This window comes from Bidens hawaiensis, unplaced genomic scaffold (assembly GCF_021521415.1).
Source record: "Bidens hawaiensis isolate Kalapana, Puna unplaced genomic scaffold, B.hawaiensis_p1.1 tig00049933_1, whole genome shotgun sequence".
Taxonomy (NCBI): domain Eukaryota; kingdom Viridiplantae; phylum Streptophyta; class Magnoliopsida; order Asterales; family Asteraceae; genus Bidens; species Bidens hawaiensis.
Window position 1 is genome coordinate 67,229 of NW_027498949.1, and position 22,474 is coordinate 89,702.

At 37.3% G+C, this 22,474-nt stretch overlaps 5 pseudogenes across 4 annotated transcripts; 4 read left to right on the forward strand and 1 right to left on the reverse strand.

Annotated features, from left to right (window-relative positions):
* The first annotated feature begins 2,436 nt into the window (after window positions 1–2,436).
* LOC143598309 (protein NLP5-like) lies at window positions 2,437–6,648 on the forward strand (annotated as a pseudogene). The gene is made up of 5 exons (XR_013147091.1): window positions 2,437–2,667; window positions 3,387–4,251; window positions 4,425–4,472; window positions 4,573–5,352; window positions 5,442–6,648. The product of XR_013147091.1 is annotated as a protein NLP5-like (transcript).
* On the reverse strand, window positions 6,600–9,792 carry LOC143598311 (uncharacterized; annotated as a pseudogene). The gene is made up of 6 exons (XR_013147092.1): window positions 8,565–9,792; window positions 8,156–8,490; window positions 7,924–8,059; window positions 7,718–7,854; window positions 7,458–7,581; window positions 6,600–7,238 (listed from the first exon to the last, which is right to left on the reverse strand). The product of XR_013147092.1 is annotated as an uncharacterized LOC143598311 (transcript).
* A 3,865-nt stretch (window positions 9,793–13,657) lies between these two features.
* On the forward strand, window positions 13,658–18,240 carry LOC143598312 (uncharacterized; annotated as a pseudogene). Its single transcript, XR_013147093.1, has 6 exons — window positions 13,658–14,972; window positions 15,509–15,828; window positions 16,144–16,279; window positions 16,355–16,491; window positions 16,607–16,730; window positions 17,357–18,240. The product of XR_013147093.1 is annotated as an uncharacterized LOC143598312 (transcript).
* Window positions 18,241–18,321: 81 nt separating this feature from the next.
* On the forward strand, window positions 18,322–19,773 carry LOC143598305 (receptor-like protein kinase ANXUR2; annotated as a pseudogene).
* Window positions 19,774–19,836: 63 nt separating this feature from the next.
* On the forward strand, window positions 19,837–21,924 carry LOC143598306 (putative serine/threonine-protein kinase PIX13; annotated as a pseudogene). The gene is made up of 6 exons (XR_013147089.1): window positions 19,837–19,851; window positions 19,908–20,105; window positions 20,196–20,331; window positions 20,430–20,566; window positions 20,644–20,767; window positions 21,557–21,924. The product of XR_013147089.1 is annotated as a putative serine/threonine-protein kinase PIX13 (transcript).
* The last annotated feature ends 550 nt before the right edge of the window (window positions 21,925–22,474 follow it).

Below are 22,474 nucleotides of genomic sequence, written 5' to 3' on the forward strand. Positions count from 1 at the left end.
CTCGAGGGTAAAAAAGTCCATGTTTTATAAACACATAAGATCCATCAACTGTCTATCTTTGTTATCTCCTACTTTTTAGCCATCATAATATATTAATATCTATTTTCTCTCACATCAAGTTTATCTCCTACTATATTGATCGGACTCTTCTTAAAAAAGGTATGTGTTTTCCGATTGAACGTCGTTGTCCATAACGTCGGAGAAGGTCGTCGTATAAAACGTCAGAGTGTTTGGAATCGAGGAGTCCGGTGTTTTTTTTTGTCTACTGATAATTATGTTTGTTTGTTTCTAGATTATTGAAAATAAATCCTCGAGCAAGACGAAAAGCCCGGTGACAAATAAACGAAGGTGTGTTTCGAAACAATCATAGTTTCCGTGAACAGAAAACCCCCCAAATTCTATGGTTTGTTTGTTCAACGGAGGATTGATTTGGTTGTGTTTTTCCCTTTTAGGTTGACCGTGACGTACTGACGTTGTTGTCTGAGTGTGTTATTTTATGGATTTGTAGTTGGTGGTTTTTTTAGGTGTTGGTGTTGTGTTTTGTTTTGGTTTTGATGTGTGTATTGTTGGTTGAAGTTGTTAGAATTTTGGGTTTCTGTGTGGGTACTAGGTTAATTTTTTGTTGTTGTTGGGGCGTTTTTTTGTTGGTGTGTTTTCGTGTAGGTGGTGTGTTTTGTTATACAGTTGCTGTGTTTATTTTTGTTCGAAGAAGATAACAAATAGGTGTTTTAATTTTGAGTATGATTTAAAATTAAGTAAGATATTGATAAAAGACGGTAACAGACAACAATGATGGCAGGTTGATTAGCAAAAAAATAGGGATAATATTATTTATGTTACTTACATTCCATAATAAAAAAAAATCATGATTACCATCATACCCTTACTTGATCTATTAAATCTAACGGCCTATAACTCATTTTACACTTTTTAGAAAAAAATTACTTTTTATTTTATCCTTTCTATCTATATATATATATATATATATATATATATATTGAATTTATGTGAAAATTTAATATATGTTTAATATATATCCCTCTAGGCTAGCAAATGGTAATGTTTCCTCAACTAAGGTTTTAACGTATAAGGACATTTTACCATGTGTGATGAACACTTGGGTAGTGTTTGCTATGTAGGAATGACAGAAGGAATGAAATGATTCATTACGTAGGAATGAAGAAAGTGGTGTTTAGTTGCTCAATGGAATGGAATCTCATTCCATCAAAACTATTTCTTCTCATCCCACTTCTTTTTTTTCATTCCATTCCTCCCTCACCATATTTTCTCAACACCACCATCACCTAACAACAACCACCACCACTACCATTGCCACCACCACCACCGACGCCACCACCTCCACCACCACCGCCGCCGTCGCCACCACCTCCACCACCGCCGCCGTCGTCGCCACCACCACCGCCACCACCACCACTTTACCACCCGCGCTACCATCGCCACCTGACCATAACCGTCACCACCACTTCGTTTCCTGACCACCACCACCGTCGCCACCACCCTACCATCGCCATCACTACCAATGCTATCACCGCCACCACCACCATTTTCGTCGCTGAAGCTACCACCACCACCGTCGCCATTTCCGTTTTTTTTTTGTAAAAAAATAAATATCTTTGAGATAGAAATGCTTTTATTATTTATATTTCATTCATGCAATATTTTTATATACCAAACAACATAAACTAATTTTTCATTTCATTCCAATAGGTTAACCAAACAAGACAAATAACTGGTAATGATTCATTTCGTTATCTTGTTCATTCCATTCTTTCTCTCATTTTATGCTCTCTTCATTCCATTACTTCCAACCAAACATACCCTTAGTGTTTTAAGAAAAACTATGATCTTTTTTACAAGTTTCTTGAAGATATATGAAAATATGAAAATGTTCCCTTAAACGGTTAAACTTCTCAAATGCACCCATTGATGCAACAATTTACCTTTTTTACTTTTCCTTAAAAGTATATATTTATTTATTTCTATACCATAACTTTTGAATATATATTATTTTACTTAATTTTAGTTATAAAGTTACCTAGTGTAATGTGTTTAGTTTTATATAAATTATCAAAAACCGAATCATATCCAATATATTACAACATTCTAGACCAAAAATATATTACATAAATACTATTCATTTTATCAAAAAATTACTTATCAATATGTTATTAAAAGTAAACACGTCACAACGGTGCATTCGAAATTATATAAAAAAAATACACATATTGAAAGTTAAAAATTAAAAAAAGAAAAAAGAACAAACTGATAGTCATAAAACTATGTGGCCAAATCTTGAACATGTTAATAGTTTAGTGACCAAACATGAGTTTTGAGTCAAGTAGTTTCCAATTGTGCATACATCAGAAACAAACTCTCACTAAAAAAATCAACAAAATACCAATTATTTATTAATAATCTTACATCAGCCATCTATACTTTCTGTACTTGTATTCTCCTTGAATCATCAAACAAACCTCAATCTTAAAAACAACCGAATCTTTTTTTCTTTACCAAGGATCTTGATCACCTGTCCCATTCACCAGGGGGTCTTATGGTGGGGCTTCACAGACTACTGTAACCAGAATCCTTAACAAACAACAAAGGTTTCAACTTTCAACAACATTGGAACTCACAGATGATTACAAGGTACAATATACAGATGAGTTAGAAGTGTTGTCTGTTAATTTGTTAACAAAAAAACACTTGTTTTCTGACCACATACATACATATGTTTCAGTGTTTGGTCTTTTGTTATGTTTTAAAGATTTTCTTTTTCAGATTTATTTTAAGTTAAATATTTTTTTTCACTTGCTTCTTTTTGGGGTATTAAAGGTGAAGTATTTTTGGGTATATAAATGAGGTGACTTGATTGGTTCTTCAATAATTTAGTTTCAAGAAAATGAACAGTTTTGACTAAAAAATTGTAAATTTTTGGGTGTACTTGATGGGGTTTGTTTCATTAATTTATATATGCAAAACAATGGAATTTGAATATTGATTGATCTTTTTGCATCTGTTGATGATCATTTTACATGTTTGACTAATTACCCAAGTCAAAAAAAGCAAATCTTTGCAGAATATTCTGATTTTCTTCTGTTTTAAGCATGTTAAGGTTGAATTCTTAACTGGAGTTGTACATGTTTGACTAATTACAGAGTCAAGATTGCAACTTTTTTTACAAAACCCTTTGATTTCCTGTAGTTTTATCATTTTTATAGGATAATATCAACTGGGGTTTCTTTAATCTTCATCCTTTGGTGTTTATTGCATCTGTTGATGAATATGCAACATGTTTGACCACAAATCTTGATGTTTGACCAACTACACTAGTCAAAACAGTAATTTTTTATACTATACTTGGACAGGTAAATCTTTTGCCTTTGAAAATATACATTGTGGAAGTTTTATCAAAGATTAGCCATGGATGGAAACGATTTCACACTCGAAAACTCACCTGATACGCTCATGGACTTCGATGACATAGATGAGCTCTTGTTGGATGGATGTTGGTTACAAGCAACAAATGGAACCGAAATCTTGAATAATAACCCTTCACCTTCCAACCCGTTATTTGACCCGTCATTTCAATGGCCCAAATTTGAATCCAACGCCGAAAACCCCGAGTCAAACGACCAACAACAAAATTCGCCGAAAACACATGTTAGAACTCTTGTTAATCTACCGAACCCATCCGAGAATCTTTCTGAGTTAAGCAACCAATGGTGGATTGCACCAATGGCAAGTCCCGGTCCATCGTTATCCGGAATGGAACGATTGGTTTGTGTGATCGAGAACAAAACGCATTACACAGTAGACAAGAATCTGCTTATTCAAGTATGGCTGCCCGTGATCCGAGACGACGGGAAGAAAGTTTTGAGTACAAGTCAACGGCTTTTCTCACTCGAATTCAACTGCCCACGGCTTTCTAAATACAGAAACATATCGGAAGGTTATAAATTTCCAGCCGAAGGGAATCCTAGAGATAGTGTTGGGTTGCCCGGAAGGGTATTTATGGAAAAGGTGCCCGAGTGGACTCCTGATGTTCGGCTTTTTAAGGTTGAAGAGTATCCGAGAGTGTCTCATGCTAAATTACATGATGTCCGTGGAAGTTTTGCGGTCCCGGTTTTTGGTCAAGATGTTAAGGATTGTGTTGGTGTTGTTGAAGTTATTACAACTACTCAAAAGAGTAACTATAGTTTGGAGATTCAAAGTGTTTGTAAGGCCCTCGAGGTATGGCTTCTTTCTGGTTTTTTGACGCAGAGCGGAAGCAAATAAAACACGAAGATAATTAATTTTTGACTAATTGAGCTATCACCTAAAGAACTATTTCATTAAAATGCGTTTAACAAGTTTATAGTTTATAATTTTTTGATAATTTAAAACAAGTTTCATCATCTTGATAGGCATTTAACCTCAAGAGTTCTGAAGGTTCAACCCCACATAAATACAAGGTATTTGGAATCCAAATTCAATAAAGAAAATGTAACAAAATTATTTCAACAAATTAGTACTAATACTTTTGATTATTATTATTATTATTATTATTATTAGGAAAGCGGTGGCTTTAATCATCCTGTACTACCCGAAATTCTCGAAATACTGAAAACCGCATGCGTGATGCGTGAGTTACCATTAGCTCAAACATGGATCCCATGCATCCAACAACGTGACAAAGCCGGCTGTCGTCACTCAAGCAAAAACTTAATCCACTGCATCTCAACCGTTGATTCCGCTTCATACGTCTTCAACCCTCTTTTGAAAGATTTTCAAGAGGCATGTCTGAGCATCACTTGTTTATCGGTCAAGGTGTTGTGGGAAAAGCTTTTAAATCAAGTGAGCTGTTTTGTTACTCGCCTGATGTGACATCGTACATGAAAACCGAGTACCCGCTTGCTCATCATGCTAGAATCTTTGACTTGCATGCTGCTGTGGCTGTTCGGGTTAGGTCCACGTGTGCTCCCGCGGTTGACTTTGTGTTGGAGTTTTTCTTGCCTGTTAAATGCAAGAACCGCGAAGAGCATAAGGGGATCATTAATTCGTTGTTGGGTGTTATAAAAAAGGTTTGTAGAAACTTGAAGTTTGTTGCAGAGATGGAGATGCAGGAAAATAGTGGTAGTGACGGGTTACTCGTTGTTTCTGATACCGAACCGGGTGCAAAGGTTCAAGAAATAGATAGTCATGGCCATGGTGCGGGATCCGGGTCAGGGTCGGGTACAGGTTCGGGCATGGAGAAACGACGGGCTGGTGCGAAACTGGAAAAAGCGATTACGTTAGATATGCTAAGGCAACATTTTGCTGGGAGCCTGAAAGATGCTGCTAAGAATATTGGTGGTAAGTTCTTATTATAACCGCAATGAAACTTAGTTATTATTTTATGATTTGCATATTCGAATCTTGAAATCGTGTTACCGTAATTGCAGTTTGTCCAACGACTTTGAAGCGTATATGCCGGCAACACGGGATTCAACGGTGGCCATCTCGGAAGATCAAGAAAGTCGGTCACTCGTTAAGAAAGATCCAGCTTGTAATGGACTCGGTCCATGGTGGATCGGGTTCGTTTCAGATCGAGTCTTTCTACTCAAACTTCCCAAAACTCGCTTCTCCTGGTCAGTCAAAAGCAACCCGTCCCCAGTTTCCAGCTACAAAAACCGAAACTTTCAACCATAAAGCCAGCAAGGGCCCCGCCATCGCCACCGAGGGCAGCCAGAGTTCAAGCTCCAGTCATTCTTTATCTGGTGGGACCCACAGCATCCCAACCGTTGATCAACATAGAAGTGGCGGTAGTTCTCTAAAAAGAACCAAAAGCGCTGCAGAGATTCAAACGTTTCACTCGTCAACCGATCAAAATCAAGAACCTAAGAGTTTTATAAGATCCCAAAGTCATAAATCACTTTTTTAGCATCAAGACTGCCCCCCTAAACCGCATGTTAAACCAGAAGGTCATCCTTTGAGGATAAAAGTGACTTTTGGCGAAGAAAAGATTCGTTTTCGTATGCAAAAAGATTGGGGTTTTAAAGAATTGTTGCAAGAAACCGCGAAAAGGTTTAGCTTGAACGATACTAGCGGGTATCAGTTAACGTACCTAGACGATGATTCTGAATGGGTGTTGCTAACATGTGACGCTGACGTGGAAGAGTGTATCGATGTCTATCAGTCGTATAAAAGTGGGACCATTCGGCTAGCACTTCGCGAACCACCAATTCGTGTTGGTAGTAGTTTAGGTAGTAATGCACCCTTGTAAAAGGGTGACCACGGTGCACCATCGTTCACCGCGGTTGTTGACTTTTGGTCAATGGTCAGGACATGTGGCGCACCGGTTTCAGGTTTTAGGGAGTTGGTGCACAATGTCTAGGTATGCAGGCTTTTACTTTGCATATGTGAAGATTGTGCATGCATTGTGATGTTGTACTATATGTATTTTAAGTTTGTTTTGTATGCATTATTGGGTTGTACCGTAGGACGAGTCAAAAACAGTTAAAACACTTATGGAGTTGAGAAATGCAGGGTGTTGTTTTTAGGTTTGTATGATGAATGAAATGTTTAGTAGATTGTAGATAATAAAGGTACAACTCGCAATGCTCGATGTATAAGTTTTAATCATACTTGCTACTTTATTCTATTACATATTTACATCTAGTCCATGTAAGCATACATAGACCAACCAGAACCACCACCCTTGTCACATTTTCTCACTTTAACTTCCCCTCTTGTTGACTTTGTTTCGGTCAAAGTTTCATCTCCGTGCTTTAAACCGATGCACATTTCTAAACCAAATAACCGACTCCTTGTTGACCAAGCTCCTCGACCTTGCTTTGACCGAACGGGCGACCATCGGTAGCAATCATTAGATCTTTGTTCACTAGCTACACTCGTCGAATCTTCCTTTGACTTTGACTGGCTCGGTTTCATTTTAATTGCATTGATATCTTGCAGACCCGACACAACTTCTTTCATAGAAGGCCGGTTTTTGGGTTCTGTTTCGAGACAACTTAGGACGAGCTCAGCGGCTTTAATAACTCCTTTTGTAGGGTAATCTTGGTCCAACCGTGGGTCAATGATTCGTTGCAATTTCTTTGTGTTGGTTAAGAAAGGTTTAGCCCACTCCACTAAGTTTTGCTTCATGCCATTATTATTATAGTCCGACGCTCTTAACCCTGTTATAATCTCGAGCAACACCACTCCAAAAGCATAAACGTCACTCTTGACATATAACCGACCTATAATCGCAAAGTAACACCATTGTCATAAACTTTTTAATAGATTTTATGCAACATTAATTATGTGAAGACAAACCATATAGTAATAAACAATGATCAATCAACAAAAGTGTGTGGTATCAATATTATTTCTTATTTACAAGTTGAAGGATTTTAATATATTTCATGAAGATAAGAAAGTATAATAGTTTAATGTTGTTAACACTTAAGAGAACTAACCAGTGGCCATATATTCAGGAGCCATGTAACCATAGGTGCCTGCAATTCCTGTTGACACATGAGACTCGCCATTAATCGGGCCTAACTTTGCCAACCCAAAATCCGAGAGCTTTGCATTAAAATCCTAAATATTCAACACAAAATTTCAATTTGATGACGATTTAAACTAAAGTATTGAACCCAAATCATCAACATTTTTAAAAGCGCGCAACCATAATCATATACACATATTTGAAGCAAATTTAATAAGTTTAACTTGCCTTGTCTAATAAAATATTTGACGATTTCACATCCCTGCAAATGACATTATTTTCTGTAGTGTGCAAAAATGCAAGACCTTGAGCTGCTCCCGTTGCTATTTTAACCCTCGTGTCCCATGAAAGCGATTCTGCACCTTCTGCATAATCCAATTTAAAATAAATAAATCGTTCATAAATTATTTGTTGACACTAATTTGAATACATACCGTTGAAGAGAAGCATATCTAAGCTTCCCTTTTGCATATACTCATAAACAAGAAGAAAATTCTTATTTTCCCAGCAATATCCAAAAAGCTTAACGACATTCGGGTGGCTAAACGTTCCCAAGAATTTCACTTCCGCCTGTCAGAAAACACGCAAAAGTAACAATTTGATCTTGCCATTTCACACACTTTTCTTTTTAAACAATATATCGTCATAATACATTAAAAAACAAACCTGCCACTCATTAAGACCTTGAGCCCGGTTGGGACTTGATTTCTTGATGGCTACTGCAAGTCCACCACCCACCTTCTGCGGGGCAAGAGTTACACTATCCAACCACCCTATAAAAACCTTCCTATAACCACCTTCACCAAGAAACATTTCCCGACCGAAATTCTTTGTGGCGGTTTTTAGCTCAGAAAATGTGAACATCTTCAACTTTGGTATCATTGGCCGCTGCCCCCTTGGCGGCACAACCTGTTGACCACCGCCACCTTCCGCCATCATGAAGCCTTTCTTTTTGCTCCGAATGCTTTGTCCAAGTTTCTTTATATTAGGACCCATACGCCCTGCTTAATCATTAATCAACATCTAACATTTAAGAAAATAATTTACAAAGAAAGATTTATAAACATGAGCTTACCTGGACCTTTGGTCAAAAACATTGACCATGCCTTCGCAACAAAAATTGACTTTCCAATATGTTTCCGGTTAGTGGCTCGTTGCATACTCTGCAATGTCCAGTTTAATACAAACTCGAGCCTAGCTACCACTTTAGTCATCGTTGGTCAGTCCTTTGAAGAGTTAAGAATACATTCATACGCAATTTGCCCAAATTCTTTAAGACAGTTAGTCTCCGCTTGTCCTCCCAAACTCGGGTCAATAATTTGGTCAACCTTACCGTCTTTGATGCACTGTCTAGCCCATCCAGCTAGGCTATGTTGCTCTTCGTCCAGTGTAAAATCCAAAGCAGGCCTACCACACAACACTTCTAATAACACAACACCAAATGCATATACATCAGACTTTCTAGTCAGTCTGCGAGTAGTGAAATACTCGGCGTCCATGTATCCAAACGTGCCTTTGATCTGATCGGTATAAACATTGGTGGTGGAACCTGGATTACACGCGGGACTAATTCTAGACAACCCAAAATCAGAAACCTTAGCGGTCAAGTTATTGTCCAACAAGACGTTTGAACTCTTGACATCACGATGTATGACTCTGTGTTGGACACCTGTACCCGTATGGAGGTAGTCTAACCCACTAGCCGCACCTATGCAGATATTAAGCCGTTGAACCCAAGTCAATGGCGAATAATTACTTCCGTTATCTCTTTTTTTGTGCAAATGATCCTCAAGGCTTCCGTTTGGCATGTATTCATAAACAAGTATCATTTCGTTTTCGCAATATCCAAGTAAAGATACAATATGACTATGTCGAAACTTGGAAAGCATCTCGATCTCTGCCCAGAACTCGGTTGCACCTTGGTTCGAGTCAAGGTTCAACTTCTTGATCGCGACATAAGTATTTGCTCCAAAGACGATTTTACCCTTGTATACTTTACCGAACCCGCCTTTTCCTATAACAAACGTGTCATCAAAATCGTTGGTGGCTGCTTTGATCTCAGCAAGCGAAAACTGTCTACACTGTTTATCCGGTGATGATGATGTGGATGAATTCTTTTGATCACAATCGTTTTCGTCATGTTGTTTCTGTAAATAGTAAATAAGAACATCTAATACAGTAAAGAGTAATATAAGAGCAGTGGAAAGATACATGTTTCTTGGAGCTATGGGTTATACAATATGTTCTTGTGCATGTCTCATGTATTTATAATGTATATAATATGTAACAGAACATAAGATGAAATTTAAGTAATGAAGAAGAAAGACAACAAGATTGAACATGTCAAAGCAAAGTTATACACAACTCCTAATAATAATAGGCATCTACTTCAAAAACTTATTGGTGTTGACTGTTGTGACATTATATGCCATTTGACCTGCAAGTCAATATTGCTATTTATTGCTATGCATCCCAACCTACACGCTCACACATCCACAGCCATTTACTGGATATGGAATAAAACTGTAAAATACTTGTAAAAAATGATTTGGTATAGTTTTATAAGTTTATCATTTATCATTATTTGACATGTTCTAACCGGTTCACTTTTGACATATTTGTCCTTTTTGATCGGTCTATTTTGGACCTTGTTAATAGTTTATAGCCGTTAAATATAACCTAACTATACCAAGTAATCTAGTCAAGTGATTAATGGATCATTCTCATTCTTTTGTCTTGTTTGGTTAATCTATAGAAATTGAAAATTGAATGAATCATTACTTTATGTTGTTTGGTAGACAGAAAAAGAAACAAAAATAAAATACAAACGAAATAAATAAATAAATAAAATACAAGTATCTTATAATAAGAAAATTTACCAAGGTAAAAATATAGCGGCGGTGGCAGCAGTGCGAGGGTGGTGGTGGTGGTGATCAAAAACTTATTGGTGTTGTCTGTTGTGACATTATATGCCATTTGACCTGCAAGTCAATATTGCTATTTATTGCTATGCATCCCAACCTACACGCTCACACATCCACAGCCATTTACTGGATATGGAATAAAACTGTAAAATACTTGTAAAAAATGATTTGGTATAGTTTTATAAGTTTATCATTTATCATTATTTGACATGTTCTAACCGGTTCACTTTTGACATATTTGTCCTTTTTGATCGGTCTATTTTGGACCTTGTTAATAGTTTATAGCCGTTAAATATAACCTAACTATACCAAGTAATCTAGTCAAGTGATTAATGGATCATTCTCATTCTTTTGTCTTGTTTGGTTAATCTATAGAAATTGAAAATTGAATGAATCATTACTTTATGTTGTTTGGTAGACAGAAAAAGAAACAAAAATAAAATACAAACGAAATAAATAAATAAATAAAATACAAGTATCTTATAATAAGAAAATTTACCAAGGTAAAAATATAGCGGCGGTGGCAGCAGTGCGAGGGTGGTGGTGGTGGTGATCAAGTGGTGGCAACGACGACAGTGGTTAGATGGTGGCGGCGGTGGTGTCGAGAAAATAAAGTGAAAGAGGAATTGAATGAAAAAAAAAGAAGCTAGTGGAAATGAATGGTTTTGATGGAATAATTATAGTCCATTGATTTCATTTGTTGCCTAATCAAACATCTAGATAGCGTTTTACATGTAGAAATGATACTAAAAATGGAATGAGTCATTGTAAAGAAATGCAAATATAGGTTTTTAGTTGCTCACTGAAATGATATTCAACAATTACATTAGGAATCCCGTCCAATCAAAACCATTTCTTCCCACGCCTTTTTTCCCCTTTCACCTTACTCTCTACAACACTACCTAACAACCACCACCTGAGCACCATCACTCTCGCCGCATCCACTACCATCACTACTACCACCTCACCACCAGGGTTATCACCGTCACCACCACCTTACCTTTACCACCACCATTGTCACTGTTGCTTGATCACCACCAATGTTGCTACCTGACCACCACCGCCACCCCCACCCCAACCACCACCAACACCATTGCCATCACCATCACCGTCACCATTTTAATGTTTTTTTATTTTGGTATTTTTCTAGGTAGAAGTATTTTTATTATTTCTATCTTATTCTCTTTGTTTTTTCTTTTTTATGAACAATATCAACTAATAATTTATTCCATTTTATAAATTAACGATTCCCTTTTTTATTTCATTTTTTCAATTTCATTACTCGAGTTGACAAATAAAAATAAATAAACTAACATTTTAACTCCCTCCCTCGATCTTTACGTATAATGTGTTGAGGTCACCGTTAAGGTCGATTAAATTTGACGTTAATTGAAGCCCGTTATTATCATTTTTGGTGTTAACATAATACTAATAGCACTCAATAACTATATACATATTACATATACATATATACATATACTTAACCCAAAAAGAATAAAAAAGATCGATTTTCTGACTTCAACTAACTTCAAATCGTATGTCCGTCCGTCCGTCCGTCGCAAACCTCTCCAGACTGGACCTGGCTTCATTTTCCCTCATGTACCTTCATTTTGCCTATAGTCATCGTTAGTTGTTGTATGAAACCAAAATTTAGATAGGATAGATGAATGAATTGTTTGCATTATTATTATTATTATTATTATGTCAATTAGATGATCATAATGCAGTTCATCTGTGTTGTAAACCCACAGCATATTCAATTCACAGTGTCTTCTTATCTCTGTAGAATTTTTTTTTAGTTCAAAATAAGAGAAATGGTTAATGTTTATCAATGGCATATGCCAAAATTGTTTCAGAAGGTGTCAGTTTCTGTCGGCTGAGTTGGAGGTTTATCAGGTGTTTCGCCGTTTGAAATGGCGGAAGTCACTTGACGCTCTTCCGCGCGTATCTCCTAACACATAGTAGCCTTCCCCTATAAAATTTTAAACTTTGGAAAGACATACGCCATTTGAAATGACAAGTGTGTCTGACATCCGCCATTTCAAATGGCAAGTGTGAACAGTGTCCTCGACTGATTTGACATAACACATCTTTCACCTTTTTAACCACACTATTCACGCTAGCCATTTCAAATGGCAACCGGCAAGTGTTAAAAATATTTTTATAGGTTCTATTTTTTTAATAAATCCTATTAAGTTTTTTTAGTTTGTTAAATATACATGTATTTATTGAAGACGGCTAATTTGAAAAACACTTGTTTTTGTTTTTTTAGTTTTTAATTGGCAGTCTTCAAAAAATAATAGAAACAAATAATTTTCAAATTAGTTTTCAAAAAATACAGGTAAATTTAATAAACTAAAAAGAACTAATAGGATTTAAAAAAAAAATATTTTTAACACAGTGTGGTAAAAAAGGTGAAAGATGTGTGATGTCAAATCAGCAAGGACATTGTTCACACTTGCCATTCGAAATGGCGGATGTCAGTCACACTTGCCATTTCAAATGGCGTATTTCTTTCAAAAGTTTCAAAAATTATAGGGGTACGCTACTACGTGTTAGGAGATACGCCTGTCAAACTGGCGGAAGAGTGTCAAGTGACTTCCCCCATTTCAAATGGCAGCGCACCTGATAAACCTCCAACTCAGCCGACAGAAACTGACACCTTCTGGAACAAGTTTGACATCCGCCATTTGAAATGGCAGATGTCCGAGAAACCTTCAACTCTCCTTCTCTCTCCTAAAAACCATTACACTTTAACCATTTCTCCTATTTAAAAAAAATAAAATTCTATCTGTGTATTATTATCCATGTTATCACAACAACTTTATTAACAATACCATGCTGATTACTTTATGTTGTGGAGAGTTAGGGGGTGTTTGGGATTGTTTATTTTCACCAACTTATAACTTATTAACTTTATAACTTTTGACAAGAAATAAGTAATCCCAAACACCCCCTTAGTTCTTTTCTAGCTGGGGGCGGTGTTATAATTATTTATCAGTCAAGCAAGAATAGAATTCAAGGCTTCAAGGCCATTTTGTTATAGGTCAAGGGTCGACTGTAAATTTGGTTAACTTTATCTTGTCCAACATCACACATCATAATCACTGGTTGTCCATTTATGGGAGTGGGGTGATATAATTATTCATTAGTCAGTCAACACTGCTTCTACACTGAAATTTCCTTTCCATCTCTGATTTTTTATTAACCTTATTTTATCTGACTGAGTCTCAACATAATCTTAAGATGAAACAGATATCAAGACAACTGCACCGAGATAATCTTCATATATAAATCTACTGATCTTTTCTTGTATTGTAAATTGTAATCCATAACTCAAAGAAGCATGTACCTTTCCACCACCCTCATACTACTCCTTACTGTGTTGGATATTCTTGTTTATTATTTACAGATGCTACAAGAGCAAGACAATGGTGAGCAGAATAATTCATCCTCTATGGATAAGCGATCCATGCATGAAGAAGGCCGTGGAAAGAGGAAGGATTCATCGTCGTCTTTGGATAATAAACGATCCACGCGTGAAGAAGATCATGTTGAGAGGAAGGATATATCCTTGTCATCGTCTTTGTATACACAGTGTTGAGTATTTTCACTTGATGAAATCAAATTGGCAACAAATGATTTTGATGAGGCTTTTGTCATTGGAAAGGGCGGCTTTGGGAAGGTATACAAAGGTAAAGTTGACTTAGGGGCAGGAGTTGATGTTGCAATTAAGAGGTCGAATATTGATTCCAATCAAGGTGAAACCGAGTTCTGGGCAGAAATTGAGATGCTTTCCAAGTTTCGACATAGCCATATCGTGTCTTTACTAGGATATTGTGAAAAAGAAATGATCCTTGTTTATGAATACATGCCAAATGGAAGCCTTGAGGATCATTTGCACAAAAAAAGATCTACTTCTTCTCTGACATGGATTCAAAGGCTCAATATCTGTATAGGTGCTGCTCGTGGTTTGGATTACCTCCATCCCGGTACAGGTGTTCAACATAGAGCCATACATCGTGATGTTAAGAGCTCTAACATCTCGTTGGATGAGAACTTGGCAGGTAAGATTGCAGACTTTGGGTTGTCTAGAATTACTCCAGCACCGCAGGCAGGTGCTACCACTAATGTTCATACGCGTCGGATCATTGGTACGTTTGGGTACATGGATGCTGAGTATTTCTCAACTAACAGGCTAACAAGAAAGTCTGACGTGTATGCATTTGGTGTGGTCTTGCTGGAAGTGTTATGTGGTAGGCCTGCTTTGGATTTTACATTGGATGAGCAACAGCACAACCTAGCTGGATGGGCCAAACACTGCATCGAAAGAGGTAATATAAGTCGAATTTTTGATCCCTGTTTGCGGGAACAGATCTCAACTAAATGTCTGAAGAAATTTGGGAAAATTGCATATGATTGTCTCCATGCTTGTTCAAAGGATCGACCCACAATGACTGTGGTTCTGGCTAGGCTCGAGTTAGTGCTAACATGGACATTGCAGAGGGCTAATAATCAGAAACACATTGCATGGACTCTGTTCTTCACCCGAACTCTAAGTAAGTTTGATTTTTTTCTGTTCTTGTGTTTTATTTTGCTTGTATTAAATTTGAGTAAACTGTGGTTTTTGTCCCTGTGGTTTGTCCAAATCTACGGTTTTAGTCCATAGTTTTAAATTTGCAATTTTCGTCCCTATGGTTTCATTTCACTTGCAATTAAATCCGAATTCGCTAACCCCGTTAAGTTTGGTCATTAAACGCATTAATGTGCCCCTCATGTGAGGGACAATTTTGTCCTTTTTCTCCCCAAATAAACCCCAGTCCTAATTCACAAGCCCCCTCACGTGAAGGGTTGGGGTGTATCTGGGAAAAAAAGGACAAAACTGGCTCTCAGATGATGGGCACGCTGACGGGTTTAAAGACCAGACTTAACAGGATTAGTGAATTTGGGTTTAATTGCAAGTGAAATGAAACCACAGGGACTAAAATCGCAAATTTGAAACTATTAGACTAAAACCACGTATTTGGACAAACCACAGGGACAAAAATCAAAAATCGCAGTTCACTCTATTAATCTTGTTTTCATTTGTCTTAAGCAGGACATGTGATATCTGATAGAAAGAATGATGGTTGTAGTAGTGATGGCATTGCAACTGCTTGTCAGCAGGTGGTCCCACCAAATGGGGACGCAAGCCATGCAATGGCACTGTTCTTGAAGCAGTTCACATATTCTGAGCTACAGACCGCAACACGTAACTTTCGGCCTGGTAGACACATTGGACAGGGTGGTTTTGGGGTGGTTTTCAAAGGGTGGTTGGACCGGGTAACATACACCCCACGGAAGGCTGGCAATGGGCTTCCTGTTGCTATCAAGAAACTAAATCCTGAAAGTATGCAAGGACTCCAGGAGTGGCAGGTTTACTTGTTTCTCAGTTTGTTATTTTTGGTCTTGCACATTGACATGTGATGCATGTTGCAAAAGGCATGCATGAGTTAGTGTACTTTTTTTGCTGATACTTGGGTTGTTCTACTTGCATATGTTTTTCTACAAACAATAAGTTTTTAAACAATCATTTTTCAATAATCGAAAGCCTTTCTTTTTGCATGTTGGTGTATTAATTACAACTGTAAACATTAAAACTTTGAAGGCAACTTATCTTATGAAGACCTTTAGAAGTTCTTGACCTTCGCGAACCTCAAGTCTTGAATTTAATGTGTGTTTCTGTGACAGGCGGAAGTGAATTTCTTGGGAAAGTTTAGCCACCCAAATCTTGTTAAGCTCTTGGGATATTGCCAGGAAAATAAGGAGTTACTTCTTGTTTATGAATACGTGCGAAGGGGAAGCTTGGAAAATCATCTATTCAGAAGTAAAGCAACTAAGACAAATATGTATGTAAAATTTGTAAACAGTTTGTATTTATTTTCTATGTTTAATTATGCAGAATCTGGAGAAGCTCTTCCATGGTATACAAGGACTAAAATAGCCATTGGAGCAGCTCAAGGCCTTGCTTTCTTGCATAATGCAGAATATAATGTCATTTACAGGGATGTGAAAACCTCAAATATCTTGTTAGACGAGGTAATTAAAAAACTTGTTAAACACGTATATATGATTAAGACTGCATCTCCAGTGATTTGGTTGGATGTTTTAGGTTCAGTCATCTAGCTACCAATTTGATATATTATGTTTTCAGGATTTTAATGCAAAGCTCTCGGATTTTGGACTTGCAAAGTTAGGTCCAGACAATGGAGAATCTCATTTTTCAACGTGCGTAATGGGCACCTACGGTTATGCGGCTCCTGAATATGTAGCCACTGGTTAGTTCTATTGTCTCCCTTTTGATGGGGCTAATTTAATTAGGATTCCTTAAGTTTCATTAATGTTTCACATAGATCATTTAAGTTCATATTATTTCACTGATGTGAATTTTGAAGAATCGGCTAAAGTAAATGAAGCAATCCTGTAACTTGGTACATTTAGTTACTTTTTCCTCGCTCGAATTATTGTTACGGAAAACTCATTACCTCAGTTAGGTCACTCAATTTAAACAGTTGCTGAGAATTTTATAACAGAACGGCATGAAATTTGAGATGGCATAGTAGTGAAACTTGGTCATATTTTAGACACATTTTTCCTTAAAAAAATTTAAAACTAGGAATTGGATAATTTGTCAGAAATGTTTACTATGATGCAAAGCTTCAATTTATGCAATGGAAACGGATCTTTTATAGTTTTGATTTTTATCATCATCATCATCATCATCATCGTACTCAGTATATCCCACCAATAGCAAAGCTATGGTAGGGTCTGAGGAGGGTAAGATGTAGACAGCCTTACCTCAACCCCATAGGGATAGAGAGGCTGCTTCCGGTGAGACCCCCCGGCTTCAATTTAGTTTTGATTTTTATATGGTTTATAAAACGGTGTTGCTTTGCCATTACAGGCCACTTGTATGTCAAGAGCGATGTTTATGGTTTTGGAGTGCTAATGCTCGAGATTATAACAGGGTTACGAGTTCTTGACACTAATCGACCTGCCACAAAGCAGATGCTAACAGATTGGGTTAACCTTTCTTATGCGATAAAATGAGAATACACAAAGTTATGGACCCACGATTGCGGAAAAATTACCCTGTAAAAGCCGCTCATAAAACCGGTAAGCTCATCCTAACTTGTCTTGTACCAGAGCCCTCGATGCGGCCTTCGATGGAGGAAGTTGTGACGTGCTTGAAAAGTATTGATGCTATCAAAATGTAATCGAGCAAGTCAATGGCTAACACCCGATCTATCTATTGATGAACTTACTTAAGAAACGAATGTCTTGTACTAGTCATTGAGTAATTGCAATTCATATATTATGTGTCTTTTAAGTGCATCATTTCAATATGCATTTCTATATAGTTTTTTTTTTCAGAATTATCCTGTACTTACGTGTTTACACTAACACAACCTTGGTCATTGCTGGTCGGGTAACGAAGTGTTAGATGACATGACCTTACGACGGTGAAGGTTTGTGGAGGTGATGTGAAGGCAAACATCTAAATTGCTTTCAGATTCTCAAAACTGTTAAACTTGGATTTAATTCGGTGTCTGTAATTATGATTAAAAGTAACCGAGTAAAGTTAAGTCCTGAACCATCCATTTTCTGGCTGAGTTTTGCCAATTAGATTATCTGGATGCATTCCATTGTTGTAGAATACACAGTTCACGGATCATATTCAGTTCATAATGTATCGTTGTCTACGCGTGGTTACCTGTCTTATCACAAGAAGCTTGGATGGTTGATGTGGTAGTTAATTAGTTAGTTTTGTTTGCCTTTTTGGATGGGTTGGGGGGGGGGGGCAGTGTCAAGCACATTATAATATGGTAAACTCCATCTATTCCAACATCATCACATAATAATAACTGGATGTCCATTGGTGGGAGTAGGTTATAATTCAGTAGTTAGTCAACTGTTGTACATTGAAATGTTCATATCTCCTTAATAACTTTATTTCAGTCTCAATCATATGATGAAACAAATATAAAGATATCCGGGAATCCCAGTCAGAGAATATTACTTTATTTGGATGTTCAAAGCTAACTTCAGCATTTAAGACACTTGCTGCACCTAGATCATCTCCATCTGTAAGCCTATGATCGTTTCTACTTTCTTGTACGGCAATCCACAACTCGAAAAACCTTGTACTTTTCGACTACTCTTATATTACTCCTTACTGTATTGGATATTCTTGTTTATTGTTTACAGAAACTACAAAAGGAAGACACTGGCGGGCAGAAAGACTCATCCTCTTCATCATCTTTGGATAAATGGTCCATACACGAAGAAGACCATGGTGAGAGGAAGGATTCATCCTTGTCATCATCATCGTCACGGTATCAACAGTGTCGAGTTTTTTCACTAGACGAAATTAAACTGGCGACAAGTGATTTTGATGACGCTTTTGTCATTGGAAAAAGCGGATTTGGGAAGGTATACAAAGGTAAAGTTGACATGGGGACAAGAATCGATGTTGCAATCAAGAGGTCAAATCATGATTCCGATCAAGGGGAAACCGAGTTCTGGGCGGAAATTGAGATGCTATCCAAGTTTCGCCATAGTCATATTGTATCCTTACTAGGATATTGTGAAAAAGAAATGATCCTTGTTTATGAATACATGCCAAATGGAAGTCTTGCGGATCATTTGCACAAAAAAAGAGGTAATGCAAGTAATTTTTCACCACTGACATGGGTTCAAAGGCTTAATACAGAGTCATACACCGTGACGTCAAGAGTTCAAACATCTTGCTAGACGAGAACTTGGCAGGTAATATTGCAGACTTTGGGTTGTCTAGAATTACGCCGGCATCTCTGTCGGGTTCTACGACTAATGTTTATACACGTCAGATCATAAGTACATTTGGGTACATGGACGCCGAGTATTTCTCGACTCACAGACTAACAAGAAAATCTGATGTTTATGCATTTGGTGTGGTTTTGTTGGAAGTGTTATGTGGTAGGCCTGCTTTAGATTTTACATTAGATGAGCAACAACACAGCCTAACTGCATGGGCCAAACAGTGCATCAAAAGAGGTAATATAAGTCGAATTATTGATCCATGTTTGAGGGGCCAAGTCTTTGCTAAATGTCTGAAGACATTTAGTCAAATTGCATGCGAATGCCTCCGTACTTGTTCGAAGGATCGACCCACAATGACTATGGTTCTGGCTAAGCTTGAGTTGGTGCTAACATGGACTATGCAGAGTGTGCAGAGGGCAAATAGTTGGAAACGGATTACATGGTCACTGTTTTTAACCAAAACTCCAAGTAAGTTTGAAAACTTTTTGTTCTCATCTCTATGTCGCTAGTGTTTTAAGTCTGTTTTCGTTATGTTTTAAGCAGGGCGTGTGATATCTGATAGAAAGATAGATGTTTGTGATAATGTTGATATTGCAAGTGCTTCTCATCAGAGAGTGCCGCATAGAGTGGACACAACAACACTGACCTTGAAGGAGTTCACATATTCTGAGCTACAGACCGCAACACGTAACTTTCAGCAGGATACTGTCATTGGAGAGGGTGCTTTCGGGACGGTTTTCAAAGGGTGGTTGGACAGGGTAACATACTCCCCACAGAAGGACGGTAACGGGCTTTCTGTTGCAATCAAGAAGTTAAATCCTGAAAGTATGCAAGGACTTGAAGAGTGGCAGGTTTGCTTTTTTCGCTGCCTGTTGATTTCTTTAGTTTGGCCCTTTTGTTATTTAATTTAGATCTCTTGCATCGACTTATTTTTGTGACAGGCGGAAGTGAATTTCTTGGGAAAGTTTAGCCACCCAAATCTTGTTAAGCTCTTGGGACATTGCCAGGAAAATAAGAATTTGATTCTTGTTTATGAATACGCGCAAAATGAAAGCTTAGATAAGCATCTATTCTGAAGTAAGTCTTTAAATCCATACCAGCAAATACGAAAAAAAAATGTCGTATATGTTAAATTTATGAACATTATATATTTATTTTTTAAGTTATTTATGCAGAACTTGGAGAAGCTCTTCCATGGTATACGAGGATTAAAATAGCCATTGGAGCAGCTCAAGGCCTTGCTTTTTTGCATAATGCAGAAAATAGTGTCATTTACAGGGATGTGAAAACCTCAAATATCTTGTTAGATGAGGTTGTTAAAAAACTATATAACTTTACTTTAACAAGATATTTTCATTAAGTTATCATTTTCATATATTGTATTTTCAGGATTTTGACTCGAAGCTCTCGGATTTTGGGCTAGCAAAGTTGGCTCCCGCCAATGGGGATACTTATTTCTCAACGTGTATTATGGGTACCTACGGTTATGCAGCCCCTGAGTATGTGGTTACTGGTTAGTTCTCATTTTAAGGGATTAAATTAATTAAGTTTGTGATGCAGCGGTAAAATGAAAATAGATCAAAACACGTTGATTCTACAAATTCCCGTGATGAACTTCCAAACCCCCAAATCCCACCCAAAGGCCAGGGAAAATGAAGAGAAAATATTTATTAATCAAATTCAAGTTTGACCCTCCAAATTACATAAGAAACATATAAATAGAGTTACAAATACAAATGGGCCCAAAAAAGGCCATGGGCCAAACACAAACCCAAAAAGAAAAATGCAAAAACTGCTGAAAAAAACAATAAAAAGCCCATAACTTTATTTAGAAGGCGTTTTTGGGCTTCGGACTGGCTGTTTGCCACAATGTGCTCCTCGACTCAAGCTTCGATTTGACTGGTAATGGGCTTGAAACGGAGCTTCATGGGCCAAGTTATGCCCGTTTTCGTGGGCCAAGACTCCAGACTGATGGAGGCACGATCATGGGCCTCCAAATATAACATGGCACGTTCTTCGGATACTTGGGCCTCCATCAGTCTGGAGTCTGGACTCTTTCACATTTTATTTCTCTTTAATCAATAAGGGAAGAGAATTCACTAAGACTTATGAAATAGTTTATGTCAAAACTTATATTATAAATTATGATAATCTTCTTATTAGCCTTGGTTTACAATTGAATTACTGGATTTAGATAAAGGGTAAAAATCATAGAATAGTAATAAAGTTTCATATAATTTTGATGTTTTTAAGAATTGATTTTTACTTGGTTTATAGTAACAGTGTTGCTTTGCAATTACAGGCCGCTTATATTTGAAGAGCGATGTCTATGGTTTTGGAGTGGTAATGCTCGAGATTATAACAGGGTTACGGGTCATTGACACTAATCGACATGCAATGAAGCGAAACTTGGTGTATTGGGCTAGACCTTTCTTAAGAAATAAAAAGAGAATACACAAAGTTATGGACCCAAGATTGGAACACAATTACCCTCCAAAAGCTGCTTATAAAGCCGCTGAGCTCATCCTAACTTGTCTTGAACCATTCCCCGAGGACCGACCTTCTATGGAGGAAGTTCTGTCGGGTTTGCAAGATATTCATGCTATCAAAATGAAACCAAGAAAGTCAAAAGCTAACACCATTGAAAAATCTATCAGCGAGCCAACATAATAAACAAATATCTTGTAGTTATTATCATGACAACAACTGGTCTAGCCAAAGTGAAGGAGCTCGGTCCAACAGCACTCGGGAGTTATACCTTATCAAGAAAGGTGCAGACTAAACCAAAACCGAAAAAGTGGAAATGGAAAAGACAACTAGCGAGAATTGGTGGTTATGGTTACCGGATTGGTTTTGGTATGGATGAACTATAAGTAGTTGTTGATGGCTTTTTATTGTAACCTTATCATGCTAATAGTGTCGTGGTCTGTCATCGTCTCCCAACTAGGCAGCAGCTATGGTTTTGGAGAGCATGATGTTCTGTTACTAAGCCCTTATGAAAGAGCGTTGCTAGGGGCCGGGTCCAACGATTGTTGTAAGCAGCGACTAAGGTTTAGAAGTGCAGGATGTGTCTCATTAGTCGAACCATTTGGAGCAACTTTGTTGTGATACTAGCTAAGTTAAACCATCAATTGTATTGTATATTGATTGTATATTTGATAAGGTTACATAGGGACTCTATACAGATAATAGCATTACACTTGAATATCTTTCGTATATG